This window comes from Rhinolophus sinicus, linkage group LG01, assembly GCF_036562045.2.
Source record: "Rhinolophus sinicus isolate RSC01 linkage group LG01, ASM3656204v1, whole genome shotgun sequence".
Taxonomy (NCBI): Eukaryota; Metazoa; Chordata; class Mammalia; order Chiroptera; family Rhinolophidae; genus Rhinolophus; species Rhinolophus sinicus.
This window is the reverse complement of record NC_133751.1, coordinates 77,963,512-77,981,868: the sequence shown is the minus strand read 5'-3', so window position 1 is coordinate 77,981,868 and position 18,357 is coordinate 77,963,512. Positions and strand designations below refer to the sequence as shown.

The following is an 18,357-nucleotide window of genomic DNA, read 5'->3' as shown; positions in this document are numbered from 1 at the left end:
CTATTCGTTTTAAGGATGTGCATTTTCTTTTCCTACTCCCTTGTTTATATTTCCCTGGGTTGAAAAAAGTACTATTCATTACTAATCTAAATACCTTTACATTAGCTAATATATTTAATTTGAATTTCTTGGAAAAGATGTTTCCTGAAGGTACATAACATCAAAAAACTCTTTGCCGAGTTCATAGAGGCTTATTAGGTTCAGAAAACGTGGAAGTTTAATAGATACTGTTGGTCATTTAGAAGATTATGTCATTTAGAAGACTTAGCTAAAAAAGCTAAGTCTCTGTTTATGACTTTATTTATCAGACTTTGTTTTGTGGGCGCAGTAAACAGGAAAAAAATTTGGAGATTACCAGGATCATCCTGAGAGATGTAAACCTGGAAACGGCAGTAAATGGGATCCTTCCCTCTCCCAACATACCATTCTGATATTACTGTAAGAACAAATATATTAACATCTCTGTCAGCATCAGTCAATTACTACATATTTTAGTTCTTACAAGCTCTTTTGAGAATCTTGTGAATCCTTTCCCTGGAAAAAGGTACCTATGCATACAGACACAAATGCTGTATACAGTATCAGGGGCGTCATAGCCACCAGCAGGTTAAGAATCTACTGTAGTTCCATTTCTGTACATCAAATATAATTTTTCATCTTTAATGTAAATACAATCTTATGAGTAATTTGTGTTGCAGATGTAACCTGATAACCAGAACAGTAGAGATGCTATGCCCCCATTGAACATAGATACACAGTGAGCTTTTCCCCAAGTGAGCCCAGATGTTCTCCCTTAACCTAAGTTCTCTCATAATTAACTGAACCAGTGCTTAGCAAACATGATTTTGTATCTGTAAAGTTATATGATAGACAATATGAGGCATTCAAAGGTAAAAACCGTATTTCTTATCCTTTAGACACATAAGTGGGAGACATGGCATGTACTTTATTACTACCATAAAAAAGGAAGAAATAGATTCTGAAGAAGAACTTATATCTGAATGGGGGAAAACATCAAGGCAGAGCATTTGAGCTGTACCTTCAGAAGAGTTAGTTTGGATGTTCATAGAGGGGAAGGAGAGGGAGGTAAAAGAGAAACAAGATGACATGAATCAAGGCAATAAGATTTTGTGGGGAACCACAGGTGATTCAGTGTAGTTTGTTTAGCGTCTGATGGCCAGCAAGTTTCATCCTTTGTTCTACCTCTGACTGGTAAGAGTCTCGTGAGTATAGCATGCTGAGAAAGATCCTGCTGAGAAAGGTGCTGTGATTGATGAGTGGTATCTGCCACAGGGGTATGGAATGGCACTTGATGGAACATTTTGTAAAGAATGAGCACCACAGAAGCCAAGACTGCATTCATGGTTGCGACCTCAGTGCCTAGCACAGCCCCTGGCACATAGTAGGAGCTCATAAATACTGGTTAAATGAATGAATGAATGTATGCCCATCCTGGTTGTGGTCACTGGTTCTGGGGCCAATGTTCAGAGCCAGAGTTATATTAAGCACTAATGAACTAATGACCATCATAGTTCTGAACTGAGCCATATAATTTAACAGTGACATCAATGATGTATTAATGAAATTGGGCACAGTTGCACTCTTAAAAAATCAGGCAGACCCTTTTTGCAAAGGAGTGACACTAGTACTGTAGTTTGGTATTTCACTAAGGAAGCCCCTGAAGTGGAGGCTTTATTTGTTAATCAAATCAGTAACATTTAATATGCTTTCTGTATTTTTACTTAATCAAGAGTGGAGAATTTCCACAAACGCATCTAACATTTAACGTCAACTTCTTAAAGTTGGTACTACTGATTTCCATTTCTGATAACATCAGTTCTGTACTGAACATGACCTCAGAGAGAAATCAGTTCAGCTGCTGGCTAAGTTCTCAATGGTCCCTCTGAGAACAGGCCTGTGTACAAGGGTTTAGTTTAATTATAACCAGACTGCTGGGTTTTTGCTTTTATTGCTAGTGCCCTGGATTTGTCCTTGAGTGGAGGGAGGGACCATCTTATTCATGGTCAGAGGCCCTGCACCTAGCACATTCAGTAAATACTTACTAAACAGAATTAAATTTTATGGCTTCCTTTTACGTTTATATTTCTCAGCATATACTTCAATGTATAAATGTTTTAACGTGGAATTTATGATTTAATCCAAAAACACTTTTATCCTTTATCTATATACTCACTAAGTCTGGTTTCACTTGATTTTCTCAGTCCCCTTACTCCACCTTTGGAGTCTGTATAGACCAAGACACAATAGCATGGATGGCACATTTCCAGGAGGAATAAGGGTGGAGATTGTTCTCAAAGTGTGTCTAGTTTTCTTAGGTTTATTTTTGTCCTCCAACCCCACGCTCACTGTGCCCTCCCCCACACCGTTTCACTTGCCTGTCAGCCCAAGTGAGTTTTGGAATGAGAGCAGCCAGTGTGCCCAGCTGCTGAATGCCCTAGGTTGAAGGTTTCATTCTTTGGTGGATATTAGCATCTTTTATAAAAGTTATTAAATGTGCAAATGCCATGGCTCCACCCTGAATCAGAATTTCCAGGGTTTTCAGGGCTCCAGGCATGATATGTGAAGATGATTCTAGTGCACAATTTTAGTCTAAATTAATTAGGAAATGCAGTCTTTGGAGGGTTGCTGGAATTTCCATGTGGATGATGTAGCAAACTGATGAATTCCTACTATGTGCCAGACATGTTGGATTCTGTGTTATGGAACCTAGCTTTGAAGGAGACAGCAGGAGTCACCTAATTGGGTTGTTTTCTTTTTTTCTTTCAGAAACCCCTTTTCTAAGGTTATTCTGGTTTTTAATCCTCAGGTGTATTAGTTTCCTGTGTAACAAATTACCACAAATTTGGTGGCTTAAAACAAGAGAAATTTATTCTTTCACAGTTCTGGAGGCCAGAATGCTGAAATCAAGGTGTTGGCAGGACCATGCTCATCTGAAGACTCTAGGAGAGAGTCCTTCCTTGCCCACTTCAGTTTCTGGCAGCTCCATGTGTTCCTGGGCTTGTGGAGCATAACTCCAGTCTCTGTCTCCATCTTTACATGGCCGCCTCCTTTTCTCCTGTGATTCGCCTGTGTGTCTCTTATAAGGATGCTTGTCATTGGATTTAAGTCCCACCCAGATAATCCAGCATGACCTCATCTACAGATTCTTAATTATGTGTCCAAAGACCCTTTTTCCAAATGAGGTAATGTTCACAGGTTTTTAGGATTAGGATGTGGGCATATCTTTTTGGGGCCCACCGTTTGGCTTCATAATCTTTTCTGCTATCAGTTTTCCTCTTACAAAGCGATTATGATGAATACTTCCTTTTTAGCAATCCTGTCGTCTGTCTTCAGACTCTATGAACATCTTTTATACATAATTATTCATTTAATGTATGATATATCATCTCCATTTCATTTATTAGCTGTATTATTTATTAGCTATGTTTGGTATTGACCAAGAGATTCATTTAGCGTTGAAAAAACTTTAGTAGAAACAATCAAATAATGAGTGAGCTGTAATTTAAAAATTATTATAATGATTGAAAGAGATTTTATTCTTTGAAATGTACAACAAAGCTTCTTTGATTATCATTAGTCATTCTATTCTCTGGTACACATATGAATAAACCTGTTACTCTTCACCTTGGATCACATTACCTAGGGTTGCCCATGTTGGAAGCAACATGATCACAGATGAAATGGCTGCAGTTTATACCATCTGACCTTGTAACGATAACACCAGAGTAGGCACTTAGGAATCTGCAGACATTTGAAAGTGAAGGGTTAACTCAAGGAAATCCATGGTTTCAGACAATAGATATTGATCCATTTTTCAAAACTCTGCTGAAATATATTGTGTTAGGTCTAGATATTATTGTTTAAGTGACAGGATTCTGGCTATTAATCTGAAAATGAAGATTTTAGTAGCTCTGGAGACTTGGTAATTGGATCCAGCATGTGTTTCCTGTTGGAACAGCTTAGCACCTTTGGGCTTGACAATAGGGACACATTTCAGGTTGCGAAATAATACTAGATTCCTTAGCTTAATTGATTTAGAGCTTAAGTTTGAAATCGATGTTTATTTTCTCAACTTGTGGTATCTTAATCCATGTGGCCGTTTCTCTGTATTTGCTGCCAAATATCTGTCAGGCAGAACTTTAGTTTCAGACACCTGGACAAGAGTTTGGGGTATCTGCGGACTGTCTCTCATAGAAGCCTCAGGTACCGACTGCTCTGAAAGTGAACTGCTCTTCTCTGTAGGTGCTCCAGGTTTCTTAGTTGACTCAGTGGGAGCCTGCTCACCGAGATCCTGTCTTTCTGAATTGGTTCCAAATGTTTTTTACATTCAATATCATTTTCATTCACCTTTTAAAAGCCTGTCTCTCCCTTTTTGCTCCCAAGAGGTATTCCTTCTAGAATTACATTAAAATTTTCAAAAAAATTCCCCTTCTTAGGCTCTTGCATATATGGAAATAAGAATTGTTCATCTTCAGGATAGCAATTTTGTCTATCTCAAGAAAATTTAGTGCATCTCAAGGAAATTTAAAATATATCACATGGGAAAAGAAATAAACATTTGGACATTTTGGGTGCTTCTACTGAAGATTCCTGGAAAATTTTTTCAAAAGGTAAATTCCTGGACTCAAATTGTAGAAAAATTTAAAAATAATAATATTGTATGTCAACTATAACTATAACTATAACTATAACTATAACTATAACTATATATATATAGTCATGGAATGTGGAGTAGAGCATAAGGAAGATAGTCAGTGGTATTGTAACAGCTCTATAAGATGTCAGAGGGGTAGTCCTTGGGGTTGGGGGTTATCATTTTGTGAGGGGTGTAAATCTCTAACTAGTACATTGCTTTGTACACCTGAAACTAATTAAAAAATCTAATTAAAAATAAACAACATCAATATTTCTTTAAAAAGTAAATAAGTGACACACCTCTAGGGCCCCATAAAATGATTTTTTTTTTTTTGATATAGACCAAATAAGGCTATATTTTAATAGGCAGATTTTTCCAAACAGACCCTCTAAATTTGATGAAAATCTGTCCAGTATTTTCATGAGGTGCACTAGGCAGAGAAAGAGATCTACAGGCAGAAATCTAACTTATACATATTATTAATTTCCATACACACTCCAATCATACAGACCAATGAAGTACTTTGTTTAAAATTCGGGAATATATAGATAATAGATAGCTTCCTTTTTTATAATATTAATCTATTTCCAAGGCTACACAAATGAGTCAGATTTCCTTCTTCCTTCAGCTGAAGTTGCTATCTGAAATCTATTATTAAGGTCAAAATGTCTGTTGAATTAGTCTTTTTTTTCTTCTACTATTTTCCCTGCCACCACCCATGTCCAGGTTTTCATGACTTCACTCCTGGATTACCACAATAGACTTAAAAACAACAACAACCATTTTTTCATGTTATATTTAAACACAGAACAAAAGTAGGGAGAGTAGTATATTGAACCACCATGTACCTATCATGAAGCTTCATCAGTTATAAACATTTTGCCATTCTTGTCTCTTTCCCCCTCATTTTTTTCTGGAATATGTTAAAGCTCATCCCACTCATCATAGAATGTCTGTATGTATCTCTAATAGATAAACAAATTCTCCCCATTGCTATCTAATTATTTTTCCTCTAATCTTCTCATCTTTCTCACCAAGCCAACAATTTCCGACCATTTGACACACTCTTACAGAAAACTAAAAAGTTTTTCAAAGTCTCAATAGTGCTTATTGAATCAAATCCAAACTCTTGCCCTGGTTTACAAAGCCATCTTTGCTTTAGCTTCCCCCGTCATCTAACCTTATCTTCCATTATTCCCCAATGGGTTCTCAGGTGGCTCTCCTCACTGTTCAGCCAAGGCCCGTTTATTCCTGTCTCTTAATCAGGCTTTTGCCGTGCCACTTCCTCTAGGAAGCTTTGTTCAATTCAATACTGACCTCTCTTTCCTGAATTCTTGGGATTTAAACACAAGTCCTCTGAATTTAAATCTGGTATTTTCTGTGATATGTCAGTCTTAATAATTGTAATCTTGAAAGCGGGCTCTGAATCACCTACTGGCAGTATTTGTTTTTAAAGGCAATTTTAGAATGTTTGGGTGAATGGCACCTTTAGGGATACAAAGAATGTCTGGGGTGCTGGACAGAATCTAGCATCCATGTGGTAGACAGAATTCTAAGACAGCCCCATGTGTTATTCTTGTGATTATGTTATGTTACATGGTGTCATGTGGGAGACCCTGCTCGCTGTGCCATGTGTCGTGAGGGGCGGCCTGCGGGGTCTCAGCTCCCGCTCCCCACATAAGAACACAGGATGTGGCTAGGCCAAAAAGGAACACCCACAGAATCATAGGTAGGGGAGTCATACTATAGTCTCACTGGAGGCTGGATTCACTCGACTCACCAACTAGCGCAGCTGCGGCAGTTATATCAGTCGCTAATGGCTAACTGGCTACAGCTGACGGCTAACTAGCCACAGCCGACAGCCATCTACTACCCGAGCCAGCACCCCTCCACGTGAGGCGGAGAGCCTGGAAACTGCTCTCCGGGGCTTTGTCCCCACACATGGCAAAAGTGATTTTTCAGAAGTAATTAAAGTTACTAATCAGTTGACTTTACTATCCAGGTGCACCTGATCTAATCACATGCCTTTAAAAGCAGAGAGTTTTCTCTGGCTGGTCATAGAAGCGGAAGTCAGAGAGATTCTAAGCCTGAGAAGGATTCAATCCGTAATTATTTTCTTTAAAGATGAAGGAAGGGGCCAATGAGCCTAAAAATGCAGGTAGTTTCTAGATAGCCAGAAAGAAAATGGGATCTCAGTCCTGTATGCCCAAGGAACTGAATTCTGCTAACAAGCTGAGTAAGCTTAGAAGGAGATTCTTCCCCACAGCCTTCAGATAAGATCCCAGCCCAGCTGATACCTTGATTTGGACCTTGTGACACTCTATGCAGAGCATATAGGTAAGCCCACTGGACTTTTGGCCTGCCAAACTGTGAGAAACCAAACTAGCGGTGTTTTAAGCTGCTAAATATGTGGCAATTTGTTATGCAGCAATAAAAAACTAATACAATATGTAGCACAGGGTTTGAGCTTGTAGTAGAATTCTGTACATTTCCTGCTATTCTTTTCTTTTTTAGTTTTATTGTAATATAATTGACATACTGCACTATGTAAGTGTAAAGTGTGCATAAAGCATTATGACTTCACATACATATTGTGGGGCCAGAGTCCCAGAGAGCAGTTTCTAGGCTCTCGGCCTCACATGGAAAGATGCTGGCTCGGTTATTACATGGCCATCAGCTGTGGCTGGGTGGCCATCCTCTGTTACTGGTTAATCATTAGCCACTGATTTAACCGCCGTGGTTACGTTGTGGGGTTGGTTGGTTGGCAGACAATCTGATGGAGGATTGCGGATCATATGACTCCTACTTCCTGTGTCTCCAACCTAGCCGCCAGTGAGACTATAGTGGTATGACTCCCCCATCTATGCCTCCTTTGGTGTTCCTTTTTGGCCTCACCATATCCTGCGTTCTTGTGCGGGGAGTGGGACCAGAGTCCCTGTATGACACATATATTGCAAAATGTCACCACAGTAAGTTTAGTTAACATCCATGACCTCATATAGTTAGAAAAAAATTTTTTTTTCAGTTGTGATAAAAATTTTTAGGATCTACTATCTTAGCAACTTTCAAATATACCATACAGCAGTGCTAACTATAGTCGTCATGTTCTACATTACATCTCAGTGCTTACTTATTTTATAACTGAAAGTTTGTACCTTTTGACCACCTTCCTCCAATTCCCCCACTTCCCAGCCCCCACCTTGATAACCACAAATCAGTTCTCTTTCTCTATGAGTTTTTTTTTTTTTTTTAAGTTTTTACACATAAACATATGGAATGTTTCACAAGTTTGTGTGTCTTCCTTGCCCAGGGGCTGTACTAATCTCTGTATCATTCCAATTTTAGCCTATGTGCCGCCAGAGTAAGCACCCTGCTGTCATTAAGAATCCCAATCAGTAAGGGAGGAAATGGGAACACGTGGCTTAGCACACGTGGTGATTGCACAGGCTACCGGTGCCTTTTGTTAATGTTGTCTTGCTCTTGTCTATCAGTTTTCCACAACAGATAGGGAAATTTAAAGGAAAGGAAAGTCTAGCTTCCCTATTGCCTGTGTTTTCAAAAAGTTTATAAGAGGGTCCTTGAGCAGGGGGAGGTTATTAGTTTAGTTTATCTGAACCAGCAGTATCATTGGTTCACTATGCAGTCAGACTTGAACCATTTACTTCTGCTATGAGACTGGGTCAGGTTTTGCAGGCAATGTACCCCTAAGCTCTGCAGCAGCTAAGATTTTGGATGGTAGAATTCATTTATAAAATCAGTATAGACACTCACACCCTTTAGGAATCGATCTACAAATAGTTACTGAGGACACTTAGGAAGATGAGAACTAAAGTTACAGTTTCTTCTGCAGCCTAGAATTAAACAGATGATGGACAGGGATTTCATTAGTTTAACGGGCATCTGTTTCTCCAGTCATGCACATGTAACACAAACGACTGGTTAGACATTAATTTGGAGTGCTTATGTGTGATTCATAAAGAACTTGTTGCTTATAAAATTTACTGCTGAATGACTCATTATAGGATGATGAAGAAGGTAAAACTTCTAATTTAAAGAGTGAGGCATGTATACTTTTGAAAATCAACTTTGTGAGGTATAATTAATATACAATAAAATGCATACCTTTTAAATGTATAGTTCAATAAAATGTATACATCTGTGTAACCATTACCACAATCAAGATATAACACATCCTCATCATAGCAGAAACTTTCCTCATTCATACCCTTTGCAGTCAATCCCTCCTTTCACGCATGGCTCTGGGCAAGCATTGATTTGATTTTTGTCACTACAGATTAGTTTTACCTCTCTAGCATTTCATATGAATAGAATATTACACTATGTACTTTTTGTGTTGAGCGTCTTTCACTCAGCATAATGTTTTTGAGATTCATCCACATTGTTGCACTTATTAATTTATATTTTTATTGCTGAGTAGTATTTTATTATGTTAATAACATAATTCACTAGCCACTGGTAGATATTTGGGTTGTTCCAGTTTTTGACTATTGTGAATAAAGTTGCTATGAATAGTCTTTATGTGGATGTATGTTCTTATTTTATTTCGGTAAATACCTAGCAGAAGAGTAGGAGGTCCATAAGTGTATGTTTAACTTTAAAAGAAACTGTCAAACTGTTTTCCAAAGTGATTATACCATGTTCCCCTTAAACAGCAACATAGAAGAGACCTAATTATTCTCCATTTTTCTCAAAACTTGGTGTTGTCAGTCCTTTTAGATATTAGCCTTTCTAATGGTATCTTATTTTAGCTTTAATTTGCAGTTCTCTGATAACTAATGAGATTGAACATCTCTTCTTGTCCTTATTAGCCATTTATATATCTTTGGTGAAGTGTCTCTTCAGATCTTCTGCCCATTAAAAATAATCAGATTGTATTATTATTGAGTCGTAAAAGTTTTAAAATTTATTCTGGATGTAAGTCCACTGTGAGATATGTGTATTATAAAATCTTCTCCCACTCTGTGGCTTGGCTTTTTATTTCTTAAAAATTCTGTTTGTCCCATTCTTACATTATTCTCCTTCTGGGCCTCTAATTACACATATTTAGATCATTTTCTGTTGTTCTACAGGTCTCTAAGGATCTGTTTATTTTTCTTAATCTATTTTCTCTCCAGTCATTAGTTTGAACAATTTCTGTAGATCTGTTTTTCTATGTTCAAGTTCACCACTTTCTTTTCCCATCTCTTATCTACTGTGAATTTTTTTGTGACTGTACTTTTCAGTTCTAAATTTCCATTTAGCTCTTTTTTATAGCTTACATTTCTCTGCTGAGATTCCCTATCTTTTTATTCATTAAGTCCATATTTTCTTAATTCTTTGAATCTATATATGTTTGATTCTTTGATCCGTGTTTATAGCAGCTACTTTGAAGTCTTTATTTTCTAATCTATCACCTCAGTCATGTTGGGACCAGTGCTTTTCCTTTGACCCTATGGTCACGTTTGCCTTTTTATTCTTTTTACACGTCTAGTAATTTTTTTTTTTTATTGTGGACTGAACATTATTGGTGACGAATATATAGGTTCTGGATTTTTGTGATCTTTTTTTGAGAAGTGTTGCCTTTTCTTTCATTAGGCAGCTCATTTACTGGTTGATTACCTTGTACTACTGTAGGCTTGTCTTTATGCTTTGCTAGGGTACACCTTTGGAAAGCTCAATATGTTTCCCAAGCTCCTCTATCTTGGCTGGTCTCAACCTCCAAATTCAGGTTTCACTGCAGATCTTTTAAAGGCTTGGTTTTAGACTTTATTAGGGAGGGCCTGGAGTGGACCATACCTTAGAGCAGGGGTGTCAAAACTGCAGCCCGCGGGCCAACTGTGGCCCGCAATCCATTGTTAATTGGCCAGCAGCAAATTCCAAAAATATATTTAGTTTACTTAAATAAACCAGGTGAGGCAATATGTACTTCACCTCGAGCGAGTGGCCCAGCTGTTTGTGTATTTTACCACTTATGGCCCTTGGTAAAAAACGTTGAAAAAAGTTTGGACACCCCTGCCCTAGAGCATGCTTCTAATCTTTTCTGGTATCTCACATGGATGCTTGATGTGTTATAAATTGGTAATAATGTCTCGCCACTCTGGCTTGGCCAGAACTTCAATGTCTACTAGCATTTTTTGATATCTAGTATTTCTATTCTGCTCTTATCTATAGGTCAGCTGGGTTTTTTGTCAATAGCCTATTGGTTCTACTCTCTTAACAGCTCTAACATCTGTACACATCTCTATTTCACTACCGTTGCCTTAATTCAGGTTTCATGATCTTGTCGAGATCATTACAATGGCCTCCATACTGGTTTCCAAGCCTCTAATACTTTTTTGCTTATATTTAATCTCTACATTTTAACTAGAATGAACTTTCTAAGACTCTTACAAGTTAAAACTCTTCAATGGCATCCTACTCAGCCTCAGCTCCTTAGCATATCATTCATAGCTATTTGTGAGGTCCCCTGCTTACTTCTTCAGAACCATCCTTATTGGCTCTTGTTCCTTACATTCTATGATATGCCAGTTATCCCAAATTATTTGACATTTTCCAAATATGCCATATGTTTTATGTCTTCATGCTTTTGTTCATGCTGCCCTGAAAGTCTTTCCTCACTTTTTCTGTTCAGTGAACACCTACTCATTATTGAAGACTCAACACAGTCTATCTTCTGCCTTCTTCCCAAAGACTGCTTGACTCTTCCCTCTTTTGTCCCCACAGTTACCTGTTTGCATACCTTTTATAACACCTATACAATTTTTGTTTCCCACTTACTAGAAACCAAGCTCTCTGAGATCAAATCTGTCTCTTATTCACCTTTGAACCCTCGGTGCCTAGCACTAGTGCCTGCCACATGATAGGTGCTTAATAAACATTTGCTGAATTCGTCAATGAATAGAGTTTTTAATGTATTATTACCTTTGCAATTTAATAATTTTCATAAATCTGTTTTAAATTTATGTTTTGGAAAATTTTTGATCAAGTATTCTCTCATTTCACGAGAAGCTGATGATCTTGTTTTGTGTGACCACTTGAAGTTCTCTCCTGCTTTCTATTGGTCACTGTGCATCTATTTTTGTGTGATGTGGTCATTTGGCATTACTTCAGCTGGGCTCACCCATGGCTGTCTGCTTGCGTATAGAAACTCAACTTGCAACTGTGGAAGTAAAAAAGGGAAAAACGTGATGTCGAAAGTGAACATGAATTTCCCATTAGTGGCTAACTGGCTTTGAGCTTCCCCTCCACTGAGGCTCAGAGAAACTATCACAGTGTGCTCAGGTCTGGTCTGGCTACAGGTCACACTGTTAGTCACTGCTTTTCTGTTGTGTTCAGTGTCATATTAACTTTATGAACTTTTACCTCAGGAATCTTAGTCCCAAGGTGTTTGGGTTCAACATATTTGCCATGGAGTCAGAGATTTCATCTTTCCTTGTGCAAGTGAAACATTATATCTTCTGAAAAATATTCTGGTCGACTAATCATGACATTTCATTGCAAAAAAACCCAAACACTGACATAGTATATGATTTTTATCAAATAAGCAACCACAATTATGACCAGTCAGCTCCTGCCCACGAGTGAGAACAGGTGGGGAAAGATGTATCCTCATCTCATCATGACCAGGTTAGGGTCTGGGTGAGACTCTGTCTCCTCCCTGTGGAATGCTGCAAGTGTAAGCTTGGAGCTTTCTGGAAAGAAAATGGTTATCTCTTCAGATATTCTAAGAAAGATCCAAGTTGTAAAGAAAGTGTTTAGCACCATGCTTTCATATTTTCATATTGCCAAGTTAGGCCATAGCAATGTTTCTCAAATTTGCATTTTCAGTAGGATCAAGTAGGCAGCTTGTTAAAACAGATATCTCTGGTTTCTACCCCTGGTGATTCTCGTTCAGTAGGCTGGGGGTAGACCCTGGGAAGCTATATTTTGAATAATCTCTCCGGATGGTTCTGATGCACAATGAAGGGAAATTCTCTCTTTCTTTGGATTGTTGGAGCTAAACAAGTTGACTACGTGATCGTTCGCAAAGGAGTCCTTGGCATTCCGAGTTTGTTGATGGACCAGTGTATCTTTATAAAAACAGTTTCCTAAAACTGCATTTTTCTGTCTCAAACCTCATCTGTGTGCAGTGTCTGGAAGTCTATTTAATCTTGTGGAAAACACCCATGAGTGGAAAGCAAAGGTGGCACTCAAGAAGGAGTCAGGCTGAGGAGAATTATCAGGAGTGAGCTGAAAAGCCCAACCTTAAGTTCTGCTGGGATAAGCATTCTGCTGACCTGAGTTTGTGGAGCACTACTCCTATAATGTCCATCACCACTGCACCACCAATGCATTGTGGGGTGAGTTGGGTTTGTACCATTGCACCCTCCTGCTATGACTTACATCTGGTTGTAAGGATAATGCCAACCTAAAGTTTGGACAAGTGTGACATGGTGGTTGTACAAATGGAATAGGGGAGAACAGATTAAAAGATGGACAGCTGCTTGAAGAGGTAAACAGATATGTGGACATACTGTCTCTTAACCTGCTTTCTGCTATGAGTTGAATTTCAAAAGGTTGCTTGAGTTCTCCAGGTGTGGTGTAGGTCTCCAAAAGGTAGGTTTGGTGTCAATGTTTGTAGCATCTTTCTGTTCTATAAGCTCTAGAATTAAACTGAGCTCCTTTTAGCTAAAGGAGCAGTGGTAGCTGAGGATTTTCTCTCTTAAATTTCATTGATTGATGAATAACTTATGTAATTAGTAGTCCTGAGAAACATGAAATTTCAGAGAGCTACCATTTCCCAGGTGTTATTTTGACCTTGGGAGATTCAGAGGGTGGGAGCAGTACCCCCAAACTTTGTGGCAGACTGCAAATATGTTTCAGCATGTTTCAGTGACCCAAGTGTTAACTGTTACAAGGACAAGAGATTGCTGTGCTTTCTTTTTGAAGAAAAGATTTCACAAAATGGACAATTTTCTATCTATTTCTGGGGTTGAGGAACTTAGTAGAAATTTTTACTTTTCTTAAAATAATGAGACATAATTATCTTTAGGTCTGAAAAATTAGAAAAGGTCACTAAAAATTTGGGACTTATAGAATATCAGATGGAAGGAACCTTAGAAGTGTCGGGTCCAACCCATGGAATCATCTTTATCTCTCTCTTTCAAGTGGTTGTCTGGCTTTATATTGATAGAACAGGATAATCCAGTGTTACTCTCCGCTAATAAGTCACTAAAGTTCAAATGTGAAGGAGGTGGGTGAAGATCTCTAACCTTCCTTTGTCTCTCTAGAGGACAGTACCCCAACACCTGCTATCACCAAGCCCAGAAAGTTTTACTCAAGTTTTTAGCTAAGGAATTACTTGGGTACAACATAAAGTCCTGCACAGTCTCTCTTGTCTGCCAAGTAGCATTGGCACGGGAGCCACTTACAGTTGAGTGAGAATTTTGTGGCTGTTTGGCTTTAAGTATGTTATTCAATCTGTCAAGCCTTTGCGTTCTCCCTTGTAAAATGTTATCACCTATAACTTGCATGGATTGAATAATAATCCATGTGCAAAATATCTGGCATACAATAGAAATAATAAGTTCTATACTTCTGCCTGCTGAATAACATTATTTGATGGCATCAACATTACTCTCCATTACTGATTGCACTCCTCCTACGTAAGACAGTCATGAGACTAGATTTAACAGTGGACACTGAGGAAAAACAAACATAATTGGGACGCATAGGTAAAGGTGAGCCTGTTAAAAGCAAACAACCTGAGGCACCTCTCTTCGTAGACAGCATCCTGTCTGTTTTGGCAAAAGCATGTGTGGGTAACTAAACTGTCTTACTTGACATTGTCCTGAAAGGGCCAAGATCCAATGACAATGCTTTCAACTCTGGCAAACACTCCCCAAAGGATCAGTTCATTTAAAACACGCAAATACAAATCTTTATGTTTTCTGCAAATTAATTTTTGCTAAGTACATTTTAGTTGCTTTGTTTCCTTCATACCACTCTGTGGTAGGCCAATATTATTGCCTCCCTAGCATTTTTCCCAAATTTAATTTTCACCCTTTCCCTTCTGGCCCCAATCCTTTCAACAACTTGGACAGTGCCGAGTCCCTATTGATCTCTCCAACCCCCAACTTCCTGCCCCATGTATATTTCTTGGGAAGGGTATCCAGAATTGGTAACTTATCATCATTGTAATAACAGCAACACTTATATAAACCTCGCTACAAACTGATTTCGCAGGCATGGCTTGATTTACTCCTAATAACCCCAATGGGGTAGGTTATCTCAAATCTGAGAATGAAAATATTGAGGTTGGGAGAGGTGGCAAAGCAAACATCAGATCAGGACCTGGTTCATCTTATCTGTTATTAATCCTCTGCTTTACCTACCGTACAAGATTGTCTCCTTTGCAGAGAAAAATCTTGTAGTGACTGGGGAGTCCTGTAATTTGCATGTTTAAACTCTTGATTCTAGGCACTGTTTTAATTAGGACAGCATTTCATGGAGTCTCTTGCATTGTTGCATGAATGTCTGTTAGAATGGTCAAAAAAGGGAAATTGTCTTAGTGGTTAAGAAACTGCTGAGTATCCAAAACAAGAGAAGGAAATATATTTATTCAATACAAAAAAGAATGTTTGGGTTACTAAAACAAAATATGATTTGAATAATTATGAGTTTAGAATCCACGTGAGTCTATCGTGCTGCTAGTGAGATTCTCTGAAGGCTATTCTAAAAATTGCTGAGCAACTGGTGGAAAAAAAATGTTGAATAAAAGAAAGGCTATTCTGCCAGTTCCCTGTTGTTGTTGTGAGACAAATTTTATGTAATAAAGTGCTATTTAGAGTATGAGCTGCAGTTTTATGCGCTGATTTTACTTAATTCTAAACAAAGAACATTAAACACTTTGGCTGAATCTTACGGAGCTGTAGCTTTAGCCACCCAAATTATTTAAATCTTACAACATTCCTGAGAGATTGGTAAACAATTTTCTCTTTTTGTCACAGAGGAAACCCAGGTATGACTAATAATAAAAAATAATAAATATACCCTATTTATAAATTTTTACTTCTTCCCCATAGTATTTGTTACAATTGAAATTCATTCTTTTTCTATTAAAAATTTTTAAAAAAGATTTCTATTAAAATGTAGCTAACATACAATATATTAGTTTCAGGAGTACACAATAGTTATTCAACAATTATATACCTAAAGAAGTGATCACTATTAAGTCCAGCAACCATGTGACACTGTACCATGCCATCACAATATTACTGACTATATTCCCTATGCTGTATGTTACATCCTCATGACTTATTTGTTATATACCTGGAAATTTGAATCTCTTATTCCCCTTCACCTTTCCCCCCCTTCATCTTTCCTCCCCCTTTTAAAATTTTTTAATTACAGTTGACATTCAATATTATTTTATATTAGTTTCAGATGTACAGCATAGTGGTTAAACACTTACATAATTTACAAAATGATCCCCCTGACTAGTCTAGTACCCACCTGGAACTATACGTAGTTATTACAATATTATAGTCTATATTCCTTATGCTTTACATCCCTGTGACTATTTTGTAACTACCAATTTGTACTTCTTAATCCCTTTTCCATTTCACCCCAACCCCCAATTCCCTCCCATCTGGCAACCATCAGTTCTCTGTATCTATGTATCTGTTTTGTTTGTTCGTTTATTTTGTTCTTTAGAGTCAACATATAAGTGAGTTCATATGATATTTGTCTTTCTCTGTCTGATTTATTTTATTTAGCATAATATCCTCTAGGTAGGATTGGATTGTAATTTAGAAAGGTCTGGGGCGGTGGGAAATGGACTTTGGTGGGTGATGGTGCAAAGGGCAAAAAAGCAAAACAGGATTCTGCCTGTCAGCTGTCTGATCAGAATGCTACAATAAAAGTCTGGGTAAAGATTGTTGAAGGCCTGCACTAAGGCAGAGGCAGAAGGGAAAGGAAACATCTGAGAAATGTTTAGGGGACAGAGTAGACTGGATTTGTGGCTATGCTTTTGGATTTATGCAAGGATCAAATATAATATATGCTCAAGAAGAAAAGATGACACACTCTACAAAGATGAAGAATTAGCAAATAACTAGTGATGGAATTTGTAATATAAAACACATTACATAGTACCTAAAATAAATGGTATCAGAAATGTCTGTCAGATAAAGACATATATTTTCTCCAGTATGTGTGTGTGTGTGTGTGTGTGTGTGTGTGTGTGTATATATACTCATATGTGACTTGAAAGATTTGAAGAAATGAAAATTCAAAATAATTTGATTATTTTATGTTAAATCTTTAATCCAAGTCCAGCGACCATGAAACACTAAACTTGGTGGAAATGGTGGTGGTGAGATGGAGAGAAGTAGAAAGACTGAGAGGAAGGGGGGCTAATTTTATGCCCTATGCTCTCTACAAGAACATACTTATTTTAATAGAGTGTGGGCCTTTGTTATCTAGAATCTTCTGGGATGAGGGTGGTCTCCTCCTCAGGGACATTTAAGGAATAGTATCACCTTAAATCTTTCTCCATCATCTTCCCTCTAGGCAAAAGAGGGCCAACCGCACTGTTTTGGAAAGAGGTGTTGCTTTGCTAATTCCCCATAAAATGTGAGATCTGGAGTGCCTAGGTGTTTGCATACTGGCAACAATAAAATGAGCAAGAGCATGCCAGTTCCTCATGGCTTCACTCATATACAGCCCCAGGGGAACTGGCCCCTCATTACTCTAACTCAGGAAAAACCCAGGATTGATCACACCCGTAGGGTTCATCAGGTGGTCAAACCCTGGAAAGAGCGAAAAATACACACAAAGACAGAAATATAAAACTTTTGACTTATTTGCAAAAGTTGGAGACCTGGGATGGTGAGAAATGAGATTGGAGAAAGAGGCAAAGGCTGGATCTTGAAGGGCCCTGAATTCTGTTTAAACAAGTCAGTATTTAGGAGAAAGAGACCCTTGGAAATAACTCAGTCAAGGAAGAACCAGGATCAGGTCGTAATTTAGAAAGACCTGAAGGTTGTGTGGAGGATGGGTTGTGGTCCACAGCAGGCCTGGGAAGGGTAAGATTTGAAGACCCTATTTGCCCAGCAAGAATATGTGGGATTTGATAAGGGCAGTATACTGCTCCCCAGGTCCAGAAGAACTTAACTCAGGGATCCCACGGTAAGCAAGGTGTCAAGTCTTCATTACCCTGTCATCTTTTACCACATATAAGCCTTCTTTATACTGGTCTCTCAACTCCATCCTGAGAATCCCCAGTTCTTGCTCCAGGTGGGAGGAGCAGAGAACAGGTTTCAGTGGCGCTCCATTAATCACCAAGGAGCGGCAGCTGGCTATAAAGTCCACACAGAGTGTGAGCTAGGAAAATTTGAAAGTGTGGCTGAAACCCAGCAGACACCTCACTCTGGTTTTGCCCTCCCTACCCTTGGGTGAAAACAAATCAAGCAAGGGAGTACCCAGGCAGAACGTTGGGGCAGTCTGCTTTTTTACAAAGAAGAAGACCTCATGGTTGTTATTAATATTAGGGAGAAAGAAAAGGTTCCAAGGGTTCTGGAATTTTCTGATTTTTCTATTTTTTCCACTTTGTTTTTCCTTTCTTTTTTCCTATTTAGATGACTCCATTCTTTAGCTTTCTCTCTAATCTGGTTCTCAAGTGCAATAGCTTTTTTCTCATCTTTACAAAACCTATCACT

The 18,357-nt window shown here is 38.2% G+C and overlaps 1 non-coding gene across 1 annotated transcript; it reads right to left on the bottom strand.

The window, feature by feature from the left end:
• Nucleotides 1–7,922: 7,922 nt before the first annotated feature.
• Nucleotides 7,923–8,026, bottom strand: LOC141568028 (U6 spliceosomal RNA). Its single transcript, XR_012491042.1, has one exon. It is a non-coding gene; the product is annotated as a U6 spliceosomal RNA (small nuclear RNA).
• Between the last annotated feature and the right edge of the window lie 10,331 nt (nt 8,027–18,357).